At 41.1% G+C, this 19,632-nt stretch overlaps 1 pseudogene across 2 annotated transcripts; it reads right to left on the bottom strand.

The window, feature by feature from the left end:
* Positions 1-15,944: 15,944 nt before the first annotated feature.
* Positions 15,945-19,142, bottom strand: LOC147614288 (pentatricopeptide repeat-containing protein At1g11290, chloroplastic pseudogene; annotated as a pseudogene). Of its 2 annotated transcripts, XR_015263102.1 has the most exons (2): positions 18,740-19,142; positions 15,945-18,555 (listed from the first exon to the last, which is right to left on the bottom strand). The product of XR_015263102.1 is annotated as a pentatricopeptide repeat-containing protein At1g11290, chloroplastic pseudogene, transcript variant X2 (transcript). The 2 variants fall into 2 exon arrangements; XR_015263101.1 differs by having other exon boundaries at positions 15,945-19,142.
* Between the last annotated feature and the right edge of the window lie 490 nt (positions 19,143-19,632).

The following is a 19,632-nucleotide window of genomic DNA, read 5'->3' as shown; positions in this document are numbered from 1 at the left end:
AGAAACTCTTTGATGGTAATGATCCACCAACTTTCTTACACTTAATGACATATATTGGTCAAAGACAATAGATGACAAAAAGAGGGACCAATCATATCTTCTACACTCATGGAACATATGATGATATAGGATCCGGTCTTAAGGTGTAAGTATATGTGAATTGGATCGGGGCCATGAAGTCAGAGTATGACTCCATCATTATGAAGAATCCCGCTTGGAGCCTTATGAAGCATTATTAAAGTGTAAGGTCATTGGAACTAAGTACGTTTATAAAGTTAAGCATACAGCTTGGAGAGTGATAAAAGGATTTACATAGGTCAAAGGATTTGACTTCTAGAGACATTCACCCCCACAGTAAGATTGGTTATAATTTGCATAGTCTTAGTAAGCCTCAGCTACACATGAGGGGTGGCTAGTCATGAAAATAGAGGTAAAACCATCTTTGTTGAACAAAAATCTAAAGGAAGAGGTGTATGTATCTCAACCATCCAAATTTGTGATCCCCAATTTAGAAAGTATAACTTGTAGGCACTTGAAGGTTATATTTGAAAGAGACCCTTCAAGTGTGTACAAGAAAATTGACAATTCATCTAAGAGACTAAGGAGACATTGGGTAGAGAGTTTGAAATGATAAACCTTAGGCTCATGCATTTTAAAAAAAGGGGATAACAAGGCCCAATGCACAATTAATGTAGAGCTAACAACTCAACTATCTTACAACTCCCCATGGGCAAAGTAACAATGTTTCTTTGAAAAAAGGGGGGAGACCATAGCAAAATCAAAACTAGAAATTAATTTAAAAACAAGTATATTCTCAACCCCAAAACAACTAGTAAACCACCTATTATTGTGGCAACACCAAGGGACATAAGGACATTACACCCACAAGAGGGTTGCTTGGATTCCTAGTCAATAACAACTTGCAATAGTGGCACGCCCACATACATCCAAGAGCTAGTCCCCAAATTATGTTTCTAGGAGCTTTAGGAGACTCAAAGTCACTAGGCTAACCCACACTTACACAAAGTATTTATTACATTGCTATGTCTAATGAAATGTGGATAAAAGTATTGGTCTTTGATCAAAAAGTGGTTTGGCTTGGTTTCCCAATCAATAACAATGTTAACCCCTATACTTACCCCTCTCTCTTATCCCTCACCTCATATTTAGCTTCTTGTATTCATCTAAGGGCACTTTTTCCCATGAGCTTTTCTCCCTTGGATAGCCCACATTACACTCATTTGTGTGCACACATTGCACACTATTTGTATTACTTTGTGCAGATATTTTGGATGGTTTGATGGGTGGGGTATGCCCCAGACCCTATTGGTTGTAATATGTGGGATCACTCTATGCTTGCCATGTGGCAAGGAGATGAGCCTCATTTTCCTATATAAAGAAGCATAGGGTGAGTAGCAAGGAATTCCCTCTAGCCCAAGTTGGAATCCACCACATTGGTGTCATTTTGGGAAATCTCTCTAGCTCTTGCTTTCTAGGTGAGGTATTTCACTAGAAGCTCTTGCATGTGAGAGATGCTGGCATGCTTGTGTGGTTGACACTTGGTGGCTTGGGCTACTCTTACTTGCTAGGTTGAGTCTTGCATTGGAGCTATGGTATGTGTGAGATGATTTGTGATCATGTGATTAATTTCCTTAGTTTGCATGTGATAAGAGAGTTGAGGGCGTGTTCCCTTGTGCATGGAGAGGGCGCCTATCTATGTGCGAGTTGAGATGTACCTTTTGAACATTACAACAAATTGGGTGGGAAAATTGGAATTATCCTTGTCATAGAATCCTTACATGAGTTATTTCTATTTATCCCATTTATGTTATTTCATTCTTCTCTTGTTATCGTATCCCTTTTCAAGTTCATTCTTGTTACCCTTGCCCCCTTCTTCCGTTCACGCTTGTTATCTTATCTTCTTTTCATCTTCATCTAGTTACCCTTAACCCCTCTCTCCTCTCCTTCTTTCCCCCTTCGAGCACCAGAGTGGCCCAGTGGTTGGGTGGTTGCCTTCTATTCATCTTCCATCGATGCGTAGACCCTCGAAGTGCTGGTCGGCTAATTCTTATTAACATTGGTTCTATTTACCGGGACTAGTTTTCAAGGAGGCAACTTCAACAAACGGAAATCTACCTCAACACTTGGCAGCATAGCAAAGGAAACAATCAACAAAATGTTGAGTATCAAAGAAATGGTATCAAGTTATTGGTAAATGGAATGCAACCGTTCAAAGAAGTAAACACCAAAGAGGACTTGAACCTCTAGTCTCTTGGTGGTTGATCTACAATTTGAGCCATTAGTACATGAAGTGCATCAACATCACAAGCAAGAGGCTAGTCAAAGCCAAAGAGGCAGCAAAGTGGCTATAGCTCGACTCCTTCTGCTTTCCCCCTCGAGCCCTAGAGTGGCATTGGCAATTGGGTGGTTGTCTTTTATACATCTTCCATCAATGCGTGGACCCCCCTCGAACAACTTGTAATAGTGGCAAGCCCACATACATCCAAGAGCTACATTATGTTTCTAAGAGTTTTAGGAGCCTCAAAGACACCAACTTGTGACTCACTCTTACACAAAGTATTTATTACATTGCTATGTCTAATGAAATGTGCACTCCAAGACCTAAGTGACCTTTGAAAGAGAGTGGATTTATGCCTCTCATAATCCACAGCAAGAATGCATGGCTACATTGAAGCTTGACATAAAAGAGGTATTTTTCCTCCTATGAAATGAAGGACCCTCACTACTGTCGATTACACTTCACATCAAAGATGAATCTTCAGCATCTCATGTAAAACCCCCTAGGAAGCTCACTAAGAAAATATTAAGCCTCAACAAATGACACCCTTGCTTAAATAAAAACAAACCTTGATATGTGCAACAACTATCTTTGAATACAAATCTTCTACTAACACTTTTATTACTCCATATAAGGTAGTAGTAAATTTGACCCCTTTGAACTTGACTTATGGGGGCAACTTGACTTATAGAAGCTTGATGTTACTGTGCAAATCAAGTTTTAGTGGCAAGTCTCAGGATAGCTATAAAGGAAAGGTTGTCTGATAATTTCCTTCTAGTGATTTCCTTATAGTGACTTAATGAGCTTCAAAAGCTAAAGGTGCCAAGTCTTAGGATAGCTATAAAGGAAAGGTTGTTTTTATATAGTGATTTCCTTATAGTGACTTTATGAGCTTCAAAAGCTAGAGGAAGTATGGCTCATAGCACAGTCTATGGGATGGTTGTCAAGAAGCTAAAGAATAAGAAGTGGTTCGATAACAAACTAAGGACAAAGAAATAATGAATGTGGCATGGTTCTCCTCTACAATATGGCAGAGTAAACCAATTCAAGTGGAATTGGTGAATCGAAAGATTCTTTTCACATGCCATGAGATGGATGTGATTCAATTCTCTTTAGATAGGAACTTGACTAAATGTAAGTTCACCAATTCGAAAGATTCTTTTCACATGCCATGAGATGGATGTGATTCAATTCTCTTTAGATAGGAACTTGACTAAATGTAAGTTCAAAATAAATTAAAAAAGGAAACTCAAGTAAAGAGGATTGGGTAGCTACATGGTCTCCAAAATCACTTCACAAGGTGCGGTAACAAAAAGAGAATATGAACCCATGGAGAAGTTTAGCATGGAGAACTTTGAGTACATGCGAAGCTCATTGACGATGGTTTTCTACTTGATGTCAATGTGGGAGTAGATGGTTGTTTCTAGTCATGTTGATGTCACCATGTAATTAAGAGGTCTCTATTATTATGGTAGGTTTAAACCTAATACATTTTTTTAAAGTCAATGTGGGAGTAGATGGTTGCCAGTCGATGTTGATATCACCACCATCATGTAAGTGAGAGGTCTTTATTATTATGGTATTTCTAAACCTAATACATTTTTTAAAGTCACTTTAGTGAGTATAAAGTTCACTTTCAAGTTTAAAATCACTTATTTTATGGCAACAAAGATAAAGCAAGCTATTTGTCCCATTGTTAAAAAGAATGTAGGGGAGAGGGTGAGCTTGAGCTCCTTGGTGGGGGTCCTCACAATATATTTATCGAAGTTCAAAGTAGATGGAATTCACAAAGTATGTGAAGCATACCAATTGGGAAACAACCTAAGCATGCATTTCCAAATGATGGGAATGTGAGTAAAAAACCATTGGATAAGGTGCATTTGGATGTTTAGGAACCAGTAAGATTAGCATCAATCAAGATGCTACTGCTATGTATCTTTCATTAATGATCACATTAGGAAGGTGTGGGATTACTTCACAAAAGAGAAAAGTGAAGTGTTTATGCACTTTCAAAGCTTCAAGGCAATGGTTAAGAAAGATAAAAACATGTACATAAAATGCCTTAGATCAGATGGTGGGGGAGAATATTTCTCTAATGAGTTCAATGATTATCTAAGAGAGCACAAGATAAAGAGGCAATTCACATGCAGAACTCATTGGAGAATATTTCTCCAATGAGTTCAATGATTATCTAAGAGAGCATGAGATAAAGAGGACATTCACATACAGATACACTTTGCAAAGCAACAAAGTGGGGTCGAGAAAAAGAAAGAACATGCATATTGCAAAAGTTTCTCGTGCATTGATGGATGAGAAAGGAATGCCTCATTATTTTTGGGCTAAAGCAGTAGAAACTATAGTTTAAATTATGAACAGAAAACCCAATATAACACTTCATGAAATGATGTCAAAGTAGAAGTTTACTTGTAGAAAACCAGATTTGGCACACTTGAAATTATTTGGCTACATTACCTATGTACATGTGCGAGATGAAGTGAGAAGCAAAAACTAGATCCTAAGGCAAAAAAAAGTATGTTTATTGGATACTCCCTTGAGCAAAAAGATGCTATAACCACACTACTTATGAGATGCAAGTAATCAGGGATGTTATTTTTGATGAGATGGGTAGTTGGTATACACTAATGAATGATTCCATATAGGTGATATGTGGTTGTAGTGAATGGAGAACACAATCACATGTGCTTAGTGGACTAGGGGAGTGGGTCTATTGTTAGACCTTGGTCGGGAGGGTTGAGGCATAATGCCAAGAACTCTAACACATCATTTAGTGGTACTATAGGTGCTGAAAATTTAACAAATTTACATGTATCATATAAGGGAAAAGAGAAGGTGGACCAGCCTTTCATAATGCATGATGTTTCAGCACGGCATTTATTTGTTAGTGGGGATATGGCTCAAAATAGAGCCTTGATGATGAAGAGTTTGGGATCCCGATCATTGTTACACCATGTGTACGTAGAGCCAAAGAGCAATGTAAAAAACATATGGTAGTGCTCTAGTTGTCCAAGTATGGAATGCCATGTTATAAGCCAATCTCAGTGCCATTTTGGAGGACCCTACTATGTACAATCGCATTGTACATAGTAGGACCAAAGAGCAATGTTAAAAACATATGGTAGTGCTCTAGTTGTCCAAGTATGGAATGCCATGTTATAAGCCAATCTCAGTGCCATTTTGGAGGACCCTACTATGTACAATCACATTGTAGGGAGTTTTATTTACCTATCACTAGGCAAGATTTGAGCTGTGTTGTTGGATTGGTGAGCCAATTTATCCAAGCCTCAAGGAAGCCACACTTGGATGTGATGAGGAGGATGCTTAGGTATATAAAGTCCACAATACAGTACACTACGGAGTTTTCTATAAGGCTAGAGTACATGTACAAGTGATATACAGATACAAATTAGGCCAGTAATGTCACAAATAGGAGATCTACAAGTAGATTTATGTTTACTTTTGGGAGTGTTGTTGTTAGCTAGAGTAGCAAAAGGCAACCAACGTCAAGTACAAAGGTTGAGTATAAAGGGTGCTGCTATGGCAGCATGTGTGGTAGCTTGGTTTACAAAAGCTAATAGCATATATGGGAGAGCCCATGGATTGGGTTGTTATCATTTATTGTGACAACATGAAAATCATATAGTTGGCAAGTAACCTAGTGTATTATGCTAGGAAAAAGCACATTGAGGTGCATTATCACATTGCGAGGAAGCAGGTTCTAGCAAGTGATGTGGATTTGGTGTATGTCAGGAAAATCATATAGTTGGTAGGTAACCTAGTGTATCATGCTAGGACAAAGCACATTGAGGTGCAGTATCATATTACGAGGAAGAAGGTTCTAGCAAGTGATGTGGATTTGGTGTATGTCAGGAACAGAGGATTCTGCAGCTAAGATCCTCACAAATGCATTGGGTACAGAGAAGCTACATAGGTTAGGTTCAAGATCTTACTTAAGTGTACGCTAAGGAGTTGAGCTTGAGGGGGAGTGTTGAGATATCAAGATCAACTAGTGTGGATATGGGTGACACACTAGGATTATAGCTCCACATTACTACACTAGTATGTTGGTGAGAGTATGGGTGATATGTCGCTAGTAGTTTATAAGTTGTGTGATAGCCACTTTGGTGTATTAGAGTTATGGCATAGTTATAGTGTCAATATGTAGTCGAGTTCATACTATGGACCGACCTTTGTATGTTATAGCAAGAGGGTACTTTCCCTTAGAGTATGTACTCTTATCTTTATGTTATGGTTATAGAGAAGAGAAGAGAAAATTCAGCCATTCATATCTCTCTTGTATGCTTTTCTACTCTTGTGTGTGTGTATTTGCTTGCATCATACGTAATGGCCTAGTGAGACTAACATCATACGTCCCACATTTGCCAGAAAATCCTTACATGAAGAAAGGCATATGATTCCTACTGTGTGTGTCCCTTCATGATTCTCACAAGTAAGAGGTGATTGGTGGCTATATACATCACGTACAACACACACCAACATTTTACTCCTCAATCATGAAGTAAACTCCCTCTTCACCTTTGGACTAACTCTTTTGTTTCCTAGAGTCTAATTTCCCAGTTTACCCATTTTTAAAAGTTTTTTTCAAATAGTTTTTGGTTTTGTTTTGGAAAGTACCTACTTATGTAGGGGCACCCTACCACCTTCTTTTGAGTGGCATATCCAATTTTAGCTTCATAATCAGATTTGTAGGCATAGCCTAAACCCCATCCAATCCCTTGGGTCTAGCTTGTCGCCCTACCACACTGGGCCTATGGAGCTAGTGTGAACTCACACACCCATAATTGATATTCCTAGTTCATTACTTACACACCCAATTGAAGCAGTGAAAAATAGTTCATGCACACACTCCACAACATACAAGTCTTTTAAAATTGATATTTAAACTTTAAACTTTTATACATTAAAAACCATTGAAAAACATACATACCAAAGATCATTCTAAAAATCATACTAAAGCTCTAGAACACCATTCAACTATCAGATAAAACCATGCCACATAGATCCAAAATATCTCCTTGCACCACACCTCAGGGGAAAGGTATGCACCACTGAGCTTGAGCACTCCAACTTGTGCTATTGCTTGGCGAGGAGCCCATAAGACTCACATCCCAGATCCATAGCACAATTTGCTTCTAGTGGCCATACCATTCCCAATGCACGAACACTCTAGGTTACGTTTGCACCAGAGTTTTGTGACTAAGTCGTACATCCAGACCAGACCTGCTTGGCCCAATACACTCCGAAGCCACCTCTGTCCTCACACCAAGCATGCTAGGACCATGCCCACATCCACCGAGATGGGTCAAGGTTCAAATGATCGTCTTTGTGATAGGAGTCACCACTCAGATGATGAAAGTCATGTAGCATTTGTACATGTATGTATATATGTATGTACACACACACACACACACACACACACACACACACACACATACATATATACATAGTGTACATACATACATACATATGTATATATGTATGTATGTATGTATGTATATATACATACTGTACATACATACATACATATATATGTATGTATGTATGTATGTATGTATGTATGTATATATATATAATAATAGAGTTGAGGGCTTCTCTATAAGGCTTTGAACTTTCAACGAGAAATCATTGATACTCATCTTATTCCTTTACACATTATGTAGCTCTTAATTCAATTGCATCTTTTTTGCCTTGGTACTAGTTCTATACAGTTTAACCAGGGTATCCCATGCATCCTTAGGAGTTGGTTGCATCATCCTAATATGACCAATCATAGAAGTTGACACACTAATAGACATCATATACATCTTTAGGTGTTGGTTGCATCCTATATATGAACAATCATATCATCCAACACACTAATAGACATCCAATACATCACTTTGATGGCTCTCTTATAGGCCCTTGGATGGTCATCATAACTAGCATTATAGATAGTAACTAGGGCTAGCATTGATATCATAATAGCCATGGATATTTTGTTGAGGGAGGGTGTTGAAATGCACACCAAAATATCATGTTTGTGACCTTGGGGACATTGGGTATATGGCTCTATGGTTTAAGGCCTTATCCAGCACAAGGTTTTGGGCATGTCCACACTTCCAAGATAGCCATAGGTTTATGTGAAGGGAACCTTAGTTGCACTCCATTTTAGGCAATGGGTGCTCTTTTTTATGCTACTTTTGGATTAGGTGGATGTGATTATCTCTTAATCACTTTATTAATTATTTTTGTACCAAGCCTATTTATAGGCTACCATCTAATGCATAATAACAAGTCTTTTTCCACTCTTTACATTACTATTATGATAAGCTCTACATTGCTATTATGATGAGCTCTTGATTAATCTTGTGTGCTTAACCCTAATCACTTCACATCTTCATTCACTTCACATCTTCATTCACTATGTTTAATATTTCTTAGTGATTAGCATCTTGCTTAAGCCACCACGGAATCTAACAAATAGACCCCACATTTCTAGATGTTGTGAAGGAATCCTCAGTGATGGTGGGAGGTGAAAGTTGGTCTTTCATAGGTCATCATAGTCATCACAATATCAAAATATTTTCTTCAAGGTGATTGGTGAAGAGTTTATTTTAACTCCATCAGAGCACCACCTCCTAGGGTAGATTTAGTGCACATCCCTTACACATTAGCAGGTCCAAGCCTAGCTTTGAGTGAGTGCAAACAAGTGAGTGTGAATATTACCCGTGGGACATAGAGCAAGCCTCGCAACCTTCTTCTCCTAGAAGTCTAAGTTATCTTTTGCAAAGACATTCTTAACTTTAGAGAAACTTAACCAACCAGATGAATAAGAATCTAAGAGCCCACATAGATGAAATTGAAGAGAAGGAGAATGGAAAATGCCACGTAATTGAAATTGAGGATGAGTAGGATGGGAAATGCCTCGTTGATGAGCGCTCTCGTTCCATACCCAAAACCAAAGGACATCCAAGAGTGCCTATGAAAAATCTTGGACACTACTGAATGTGGAGTTATTTGCTATTTATTAAGGAACAATAGTACCCAAGATCTTGGATGGTGGTACTCGTGTTAGCATAATCACCAAGGATTACTGGGAGGCTTGGGGGAAAGCCCGCCGCCACACTTGAGGCAGTAGTCTTATGCTTGTCAATAAATGCTTGTCAATAGGAACATGGCTAAACCATTGGGTTTCCTGAAAAAGATGTAAAGATTAGGCCTTCAGGCTAAGCTTCCACCACGTGATGGATTTTTAGAGAAGAGGGTCGTACACTAGGATCGATGGGAGACTTGGGGAAGCCCAAACTCGAGGTGCACCAATCTCATGGTCATGGTCAAGCTTCCCAATGGGAACACATCTTAACCATTGGGCATCTTATAAGATGCAAAGATTAAGACCTTTGGACTAAGCTTCTACCGCTTATTTGTGGATTTTGGATTTTGGATTTTGAGAGAAGAGGATCGTACACTATGATTCTTGAAAGGCAAGGTTGGTTCTCACGATTGGAAATCTATCACATTTACATGAGAAATGCAAGGTTGGTTCACTAGACACAATTTACATGAAAATGTAAAACTAGTTCATGATCGGGAAACCAATCACATTTATATACACAAAGGAAACCAATCCTTAAAGATAGAAACAAGGACCCATGGGTCGAGGCATTCTCGCTAATGAGTCTAACACAATTGTTCAAGGAGTGCTCTTCAATTGATATTAGTAGAGCATGCAACATAGAAGCTCACACCACTTCAATTGATATTTGTAGAGCTTGTAGCAAGATAGTGAAGATGAGGACCGATATATGATCCCCTCTCGAAGTAGCTTTGAGGATTGGATTCAGATTCCAAAAACCGTGGACACTCTTCCATAGAAGCTTGGGACAAGGAATTCACAATTGGACGGTATCAAAATCACATCCCTATTCATGTGCCAGAGGCTTTTGAAACAGAATCACAAGGTGAAACCTATTTGCCTTGAGCTAGAGCTCCCCCAAATAGACCACCTAGCTATATGGCCTTGGTTGACAATGGGGCTAGTCACAATGTTTTATCTTAGAAGATGTGTACCTCATTATGCCACCCATCCCTCACACTATCCGTAGCTCCTACCATCACCATGGTAAATAACTCTTAAACCATAACCATCACTTGTTTTGAAGTAGAGTTATACATTGGAACCAAATCTGCGTCTTGCAAGTTTTATGTGACCCCCACAAGTATAATGAAAGAAGGGAGCATTATCCTTAGGATAGATTGCAGCCATTGATTGTGTAGTCAATTGGTAAAAAAGAACCATAACACTTGAGCTTCCCCCACAGAATGGTTGTGGTGGACGAGGGCACCTTGGAACCTTCAATATCTCAAGCCTCATCTTCCAAATTCAAGCCATCACCTCAGGTAACCCCAATCAACACTCCTCTTCCGTCGATGTGTAGGCCACCCCCTCAAACCATTATGGAGATCTAAAACCTCGATGGTGGAGATGAAGACCAGTCAACCTCAACAACCCTTCAAGGAGGTCACCAAGAAGGAGTGGGTACCCAACAAGAGCACTCTAGCTAGCCAGGGTAGGTACTACACCATGCAAAGACATGGCAGCCACAAAAGCCTACCTATCATGAGAAAAACTATGCCAAGCATGAGCCTCAAGCAAAGAAGTTTTACTACCCACAAACTAAACCCTGCTAAATCCCTGCCAAGGTGTTAGAAACTCAAGGCTCTACAAGGGAAACCCTTCCAAAAATCTCACAGCACCCCAATCTCCTAAACTAAAGAGAGTCAAGCAATAGCCCCGAACCTTAGCTCGAGCTTAGTAGCTGCCTTGCTGACATTTTGTTGGGTCCCAATCAATCACCTAGAAGCTCAAGGGTTCTACAAAAAGGGAACCCTTACATTTGGGTCTCGAAATCAAGCAAACCCATACCACAGACTCAACAACACATCATCAGATGCTAAATCAAAGATGGAGCGGAGACCTACAGTCATGGCTTTGATGCTAACCCCAAAAGCGTAAGCAAGAATGGAGAGCAATGGTGGTTACCGCCTCCATTCACGTGTTGACGCCATCTCTAAGGAAATTTAAAGAGTCTGTGGTGGACACCAAACAGTAAGAGAGATGGGCAAAGAGAGCAGACCCCTTAGGCAAGGACCCCACCAGCGCCGCAGACCCCAGCTAACCCATCGACACATAGATTTGGCAACGTGTGACACAGCTCCAACTGCATGTGCAGAGTTGTGCAGGTTCCAGAGAGAGAGAGAGAAAGAGAGAGAGAGAGAGAGAGAGAGAGAGAGAGAGAGAGAGAGAGAGAGAGAGAGAGAGAGAGAGAGAGAGAGAGAGAGAGAGAGAGAGAGAGAGAGAGAGAGGAGGAGGAAAAGAGGAAGCAGAAAAAATGGAACCGAACATAAAATAGAAACAAAATAAAGCTATGTCATCGAGGTGATACAAAACTGTCCATGGAATCTCATCAATGGAATACTGAAAACATGGAACATCAGAGGAGCATCACCCCCAATAGATGGTATACCACTCAAACAAATATCAAGCATGGGGCTAATGAGTATGGCCGAAAGGTCTCCCTCAAATACGTCACGTGGAAAGGTAGCTCGATGGCGGTGGAGCATGTCCTCGATGATCTCCATCCGATGAAGGAATCGTGGCCAATGTCTGGACGTCAATGATGTTGAGAAATGTGGTGCCATTGAACACAAGAGTTGGTAGGGAGTGAGTTCAGTAAGCCAAAGAAGACATTGTCAGCAAGAAGCTACATGAGCAAAGCTGAATTATCCCACATGAGCTAGCAAAGCCAATGTTGTACTCACCCATATAAAAGGGGTCATTTCAAGCAATGGAAGTACACAAGCATCTTAAGCTTCTCTATGAGTGCAAGTTAATCTATCTTACAACCAAATTAGCTTAAGTGCAATGCTTAGTTAGTATACACACACATCATGTGTTCATCTAGGTATCACCCACCACAGATTAGATTAACTGTGTTTATGCATTTAGGGTTAGCAAGTTTCTCATTTTCCCTTAGTATCTAATAGTCATTTCTCATGTTAATTTATGCTAATTATCTTGTTTAAGCCACTAATCCCAAGCTTATCCGCTTCTCCTACTTGTGGTCCAAAATTGGAAGAAATTATTCTCCTCAACCAAGCATCATTCCCCTTGAAACTTTAGGAGCATATTACCTAGCCCTAGGCACATCTATAGCTCGAAGGAATCGGGACAATTTCATTATAATTGCCCGTTTTTTGCTATTTTTCACTGAGTGTTCATAAGCTTCATTCTCCCCGACCACTTCAAATTGAGCCAAGCCCTCTTAGGAGCTTGTTTATCATCATTCAAGGAACCCACATTTCAAATATGAGCTCAAACCATCCACTGGTTGAGCCATATTCAACAGAAAACTAGTCGCTTGATCTGGATTGTATCTGAGCTTCTAGGGATGATTTGAGCTAGAGATCTTTAGTGTGCCACTTGTCCTCATCAAGGACAAGAAGCTTATGCAAAAAGGCCAATCATAATTGCTTTCCACAAGCTCAATTGAAGTCTCCAAATTTTAGCCTTGCTAATCACTAGTTCTCTCTTAATCACTGTAATGATTAGTCAAAATTGAGCCCAAACAGAGTTAAAATTATAAAATTAGGGTTGTATTACCTTTGAGGAATCACCATTTACATTTAAAATCACCTGCACCCTCTTGCATTGCACAATTTTCATCACTTTCAGTTATTTCACACTATATTTTTCACTATTTTGGCATTTTCCGCATCAAAACAAAAACTCTTTGCATTATCCATCATCCACATTGCATCCTAATCCTTCTTTTGCATCATATCACTAAGACCCTCTCACATGGCATTGAGCATTAAGGGGAAGTTCATCGCGGAAGGGACACACACCTGGGCAAAACACCACACAAAGCATAGCATGATTGCACAAAACATTATCCTATGAATTCTCAAAGCACAAGTGCATGAGATGACCATAGCACATAGCATGGCATCCACACAAAATGCATCAAAGACACAACAAGGAACATCTAGTCCACATTTGTACTCACCTATATAAATGGGGTAATTTCAAGCAATGGAGGTACACAAGTATCTTAAGCTTCTCTATGAGTGCAAGTTAATCTATCTTGCAACCTAATTAGCTTAGGTACACTTCTTAGTTAGTATACACGCGTATCATGTGTTCATCTAGGTATCACCCACCATAGATTAGGTTAACTATGTTTATGCATTTAGGGTTAGCAAGCTTCCATAGCCATTGCCTAGAGCACCATGATTCTTAACAAATGTGGAGGCCCGGCCCGAGGTAACTCCTCTGGAGGGAGGTGGGTCTGAAGCAACCCAAGGTGGGTCCAAAGGATCCATGATATTGGTGTCCTCCTCCTCCTGGGTCCGGAAGAAGCTAGTGATGGTTGGCTAGCGAGGCGAGGGTCGATGGTTGGGGTCGAAGCTCTCTCAAGAAAGTGTCCTCCTCCTCCTGGGTCCGGAAGAAGCTAGTGATGGTTGGCTAGCGAGGCGAGGGTCGATGGTTGGGGTCGAAGCTCTCTCAAGAAAGTGTCCTTGTGTTTGCGGAGCTTAAGTAGGAAGAGCCCCAGGTAACGTTGGTCTGGAAAGTCAATGCTCGTTGAGAGTGGACCAAATCCCTCACGAAACAAACAGTGAAATCTCCCGCAGATCTCATAGTACACTACGAAATGACATATGTAATGCTCCTCTGTCTCAACCTTTGTGTGGCATAATCGCCAAATCCTCTCCTCGGGTCTCTTTATGAGAGCTCTCGGCTTTGAAGACATGCTCAGCTCTACCTGTCTCCACTCTGAGGTGGTGGGATGAAACCCATATCTAGTCAATCGCAATCCACATGGCATGGGTCATGTGAACACTCAGGTAGCCCATATCTAGTCAATCGCAATCCGGATGGCATGGGTCATGTGAACACTTATGTAGCCCAGTTGCTAGATGAATATGTCCTCAATGAGCGTGAGGAAGAGATCTCTGTAGAAGTGTATCTTCATTGGGAGCTTTGAAGGTGTGATCCATGTGCACTGGGTGTAGAGGCTGAGAAGATCTAATCAGATAACCTGGTTGGTGTCCTCATGAGAGAGCCAGAGAGAAAAGGGAGTCCAAACTGTACTGAAGGGGTGGGAGGTGGTCCATGCGGAGCTCATGGAGCATTATCCAGTGTGACAATGGAGTGAGGACGAGATGGTGGACAATAGGCTAACACATTGACATTGATAAGTTGCATTTGCAGCTCAAAGGCAAGACCAAACGACACATGATTCAGAAAAGGCTAAGGTAAGTTCTTGACTTGAACAATGACCTTGTGCTAAGCAAGGAAGCCCTTGAATGCACATCACAAAATACACACTGAAGAATCGCTTGGCATCTAACTAGACACACCAATTGATGAATATGAATTGTAAAAAGTTCACCTTTCGAGAATGCACCCCCAAACACTGAGCAATCAAATGACGAGAGCAAAAGGAGGACAAGATTGTTGCACATGCTTCAAGGATTCAAGCATATACAGAACACAACATTGACTGCAGAGCAAGATTCCATCAATGTCATTGTGTACAAGTCTTCAGGTTATCACAAACTCTAAGAATTGGAAAAACCTTCCTCATAGAATAATTTGTGCTTCAGCTCATCTCACAGAACAAGAGTGTGCCATGGTGACAAGGCTGAGCAGCACTGCAATCACCATGCACTATTAGTTTAAGATCCTTGTCCACAACTAGAAATACCAGTTGTTGATTCATGAATTTGACAAGAGACATACTACTATCAAGGATGCCGATTCAATCATCATTGACAAAATGTCCATGAATGACATTTGATTTGACTAAATGGGCTCCAACCCTTTTGAGAAAAGTTCTTGATATGTTTTAGGGACCTAACCTAGCTCCAGCCAGTTTGCAAGCACCAAGGTGACTTATGCATAGCATGCCATATAATTGTATCCACCATTCACTAGAGCTACAATGCATTGAATAAACTTATCTGGATGTCAAGCACATGACTTGCCTTTCTTGAGTTTGATTGGAGGTGGATGCATTGTCAATGAGCAACAAGCAATAACGTTCATTGACATGGAAACAACCATCGTATGCACACACATAAGGGGTAGATGGTTACCTAGCAGACATGATTGTCAGTGTAAAACATATAGAAGAAACATGGTAGGAGAATTGGCATGAGATATAATAATATCTTAAGCCATTGGCATAAGATATAATTATAGACGCAAACAAGGTACAAATCTTGCACCTTTCATGTTGCCAAGAGATCCTTACACATTCATATCGGCAAAATTGCAACTCTTCAACATGTTCAAAGAACACCACCAAAACATCCATTCAGAAAGCCATCTATCTCACCACAAAGCAAATGCACTTAGCTAACAACACAAGCGAGATACCCATAGCCTACATCAACAGATTCAATAACTTCAAGGAGCTACATGAACTCATGGACAACTACACCACTCGTTTTGCAACAAATTTTAGCTCCAAGACTTCATACATGCAAAAGGTAAGTGACATTGAAATATAAACAAACACTCTCTTGTCATTCACATTTAAGTTCAAACAAGATGCTCTTCTTGAATAAACAACTTCATAGGCATAAACAACTTACTATAGGACTTGTGAAAGAGATCATGAACAAGCTGATTATGGATAAGACAGGCACATTGCTAGATGGCACACAGGCCCAATAACTACTGGGTCAAAAAAAGGGAATCTCAACATATGCTATAGAAATGTTGCATTATTATGGCTACAACATTTCGCTCAACCTCCTCAAACATTCTCTAGCGATTCACGGGCAATATCGATAGACTAAGTCACAAGGGCATTCTCAACAAGGAATTGTATGATCAATGCTTCGGATCCAACATTGATCCTCTTAAAAAAAATGGAGAATCACGAGAGCGAGCAAAAATAGTTTTTATTCAAAAGGCAAATACTCCTTCAAAAATTCCCTCATTAATGTACCTTGTGTTGTACAGCCATGCACCATCATCCAAAGCCCTCCCAACCACATACTAGTTCTTTCTCCTCATTCTGGTCTATTGCCAGCACGTCCCCTTGTTTGGTTGACTCTATTGGTGTGTCTATCATCTCCATTTGGGAAATCCCAGGTTGCAACGAACTAGATGCTCCTTCATGTTGCTGTACATTCTAGGAGTGGAATTTTTTGAGCATCAATAGTTGGATGTGATAAGCGCACACACATGCATATGATGTCTTTGTCATGATAGGACAACAGTGAATGACTTTTCTGCTTGGTCTGCCCGTGGGACTGTTGAAGGAGACGCTTCGGTTTGTCGAAAGAATGGGAGAACTCAATTTGTTGGTCTTTTGGATGCTTTAACGCCCCTTTTACTAGTGCTCTTGAAGCAAAAAGCCCACCTAGCAGCCAGGCAGTCGCATATCATTGCTGTAGAAAATGGTCTTTAAGGGAACCTCATCAAATGGTTTCCATGTTTGCTTCATGTGAAAACGTGGCAGATGCCCATAAGGTCTTCAGTAATTTACTAGACGAGAACATGCACACATGAACAACATTTCCAGAAGCAACACATTGCTCCCAGTGTTTCCTTATTGTCACCAAAAGCAGAGGCAACCTGCACAATGTGTCAATCCTCCTCCTTGTAATGCAGGCTAGCTACTGCCAACTGCTTACCAACCAGCATGTGTAGGCTCTCTCAGAGTATGTACCATGTTTTAAGGGAAAAATTCAAGCACTTATCTGTTAACGTCAATGAGACTATGACAAGGCGGCTTTCTCAAACCATCTATCTTTAAAGCCTCTTGCAATGGCACTGGATCAGCTGCAGATAATATGTTAGAAAGAGTCACAAATGGAGTGACATCGTTTGGATCCAGCTCATGACAATGACTAGCAGCACGTGCTGCTCGTTCAGTGTCTCCATGGATTCTGCAGGCACCAAGCAAACACAACCACGCCACAGTGACTTTTTCTGAAGGAATGTAAGCAATCAAATCCTCTGCCTCATCCAAATGGCCTGCCCGCCCAAGAAGATCAATCATGCATACATAATGATCTTCACTGTAGGGTAACCCATGGTCTCTATTCATAGATAGAAAGAACTGCCTGGCAGCGTTAATCTGCCCTGTATGACTGCATGCATTAAGGGTACAGATAAAGGTGACGTAATTTGGCTTGATACCTTCATGTTCCATCTGTTTAAAAAGATTCAAAGCCTCCTTGACATGGCCATTCTGTGATAATGTCGCAATCATGGAAGTCCAACAGACCACATCCCGCTGATGCATGTTGTTGAATACTCTTCTTGCATCATACAGGCTGCCACACTTACCATACATGTTGATGAGAGCATTTCCCATCATAACATCTCCCTGATGCCCCAAATCATAGATGGTAGCATGTATTTCCTGTCCTGACCCAATGGCCGCTACAATGGCACATGCATCAAGAGCACAAAGAAACGTGATCTTGTTTGGCATGATGCCTTCAAGTCTCATCTGTGTATACAGTTTCAACCCCTCTTTGCCATTGCCATTTTGAGTGCAGGCTCCAATAATGGCTGTCCATGAGACCACGTCCCGATGAGACATCTCGTTAAATACACCCCTTGCATCACACAAACTCTTGCATTTACCATACATGTTGATGAGTGCATTTCCCACAGCAGCACGGTCCTCATATCCAATATCTACAATGGCAACATGGACTGCTCGCCCCTCCATGAGATGTCCTAAGCTTGCACACGCATCAAGAGCACAAACGAACGAGGCTGTGTCTGGCTTAAAGCCCTTCTGTTGCATCCCACTAAAATGATTCAAGGCCTCCTGCCCATACCCATTCTGGGAAAATGCTGTGATCATGGCTGTCCAAGAGACCACGTCCCGGTCCAGCAATCGGTCAAACACATTCCTGGCTTCACACACAGCCCCACACTTCCCATACATGTTGATGAGAGCGGTCCCGACTACTACATCAACTTCATTCCTACCCACATCCATGAGGGAATGAATTTCTAGCCCCTCTTCTAGAGATGCCAAGTCAGCACATGCATCGAGAAGAGAAACAAACGTCACTCTGTTTGGCTTGATGTCCTGGTGGAGCTGCATTTGGCGAAAGAGATCCAATGCCTGCCTGCCATGCCCATTCTGAGCAAAAGCCGAAATCATGGTATTCCAAGAGACATCATTCCGCCAAGGCATCTGGGAAAAGGCCATGTATGCATCAGCCACATGCCCATTCTGGCCATAGGCTTTGATCATTATATGCCAAGAGTACAAATCAGGGTTCAGCAATCTGGCAAATACGGCCCTGGCATCCTCTACACTACCACAATTACCATACATTTCAATGAAACAATTGCTAAGAAAAGTGATGCGGTCGTACCCATGATGGGCGATGTGGGCATGAACGAGTCTACCTTCGGACAGAACCTTGGTTTTACGGTAATGGTTCAAGAGAGAGACAAAAGCAGCATAATTTGCTTCTTGATCAGGGAGAGATCGGATGTGCGATGTCTGTAGAGAGTGGACGTGGGCTCTACTATGGCGTTGTGTTTGTGAAAAGAAGCTTACTTGGCTTCTTCTTGCAGCTTCGCTGGTCCGAAAGAGAGCGGCGCCCTTGCCGTGCACGTCCTCGCAAGCCATGGCGGCCAAGAACCCATGTTGTTTGCTGGCATGGGCCATCCATGCTAAGGATCGTCTGTGCAGCAGCGCAGCCCTTTCTGCTACCGAGCAGTTCGACCATGAGGTAGTCCGCCGGTGGGGAGCAGGCCGGTTACATACGCTATGGGCGCCTATCACCCATTTTTTCAGATTGCCCTTTTGGGCACCCACCTTTACTTTTTGCAATTTAATATTTCAACCAATCAAATTAAGTGAATTGATTAAGGGTTGGCCTTTCATCCTCTACACCTAGTTTAGAATCCTTCATTGTTTCGTGCTTCTTTACAGTGTCCTACATAGAGACACCAGAAGGTTTTTTTAATTTGCATATGTTTGCTTGGTGGGCAGTAGTTTTCAAAAGGCCATGTGTGCTACAAACCTTTTTGCCCAAAAATGTCCCTCTCCCATTGAGAATGTTGACTCGGCAACAACCACATTGCGCCCAAAAATGACAAGAAGATGGGAGGCCAACTCTCATGGATGGGTGCCACTATCAATATCCATAATCCTCACAAGGTTAGAGTGGTGAAAGTGTTTTTTTTAAATTCTTCAACAAAATGTTGTGTCGCTTCTATGGGGCCTAAATTCTAAACTTTAGGTAGTGATGTGTGTAAA

This window comes from Cibotium barometz, chromosome 42 (assembly GCF_041138505.1).
Source record: "Cibotium barometz isolate CiBa-2024 chromosome 42, ASM4113850v1, whole genome shotgun sequence".
In the NCBI taxonomy this organism is placed as follows: Eukaryota; Viridiplantae; Streptophyta; class Polypodiopsida; order Cyatheales; family Cibotiaceae; genus Cibotium; species Cibotium barometz.
The sequence above is the reverse complement of the archived record's forward strand: the minus strand, read 5'-3'. Positions and strand labels throughout refer to the sequence as shown.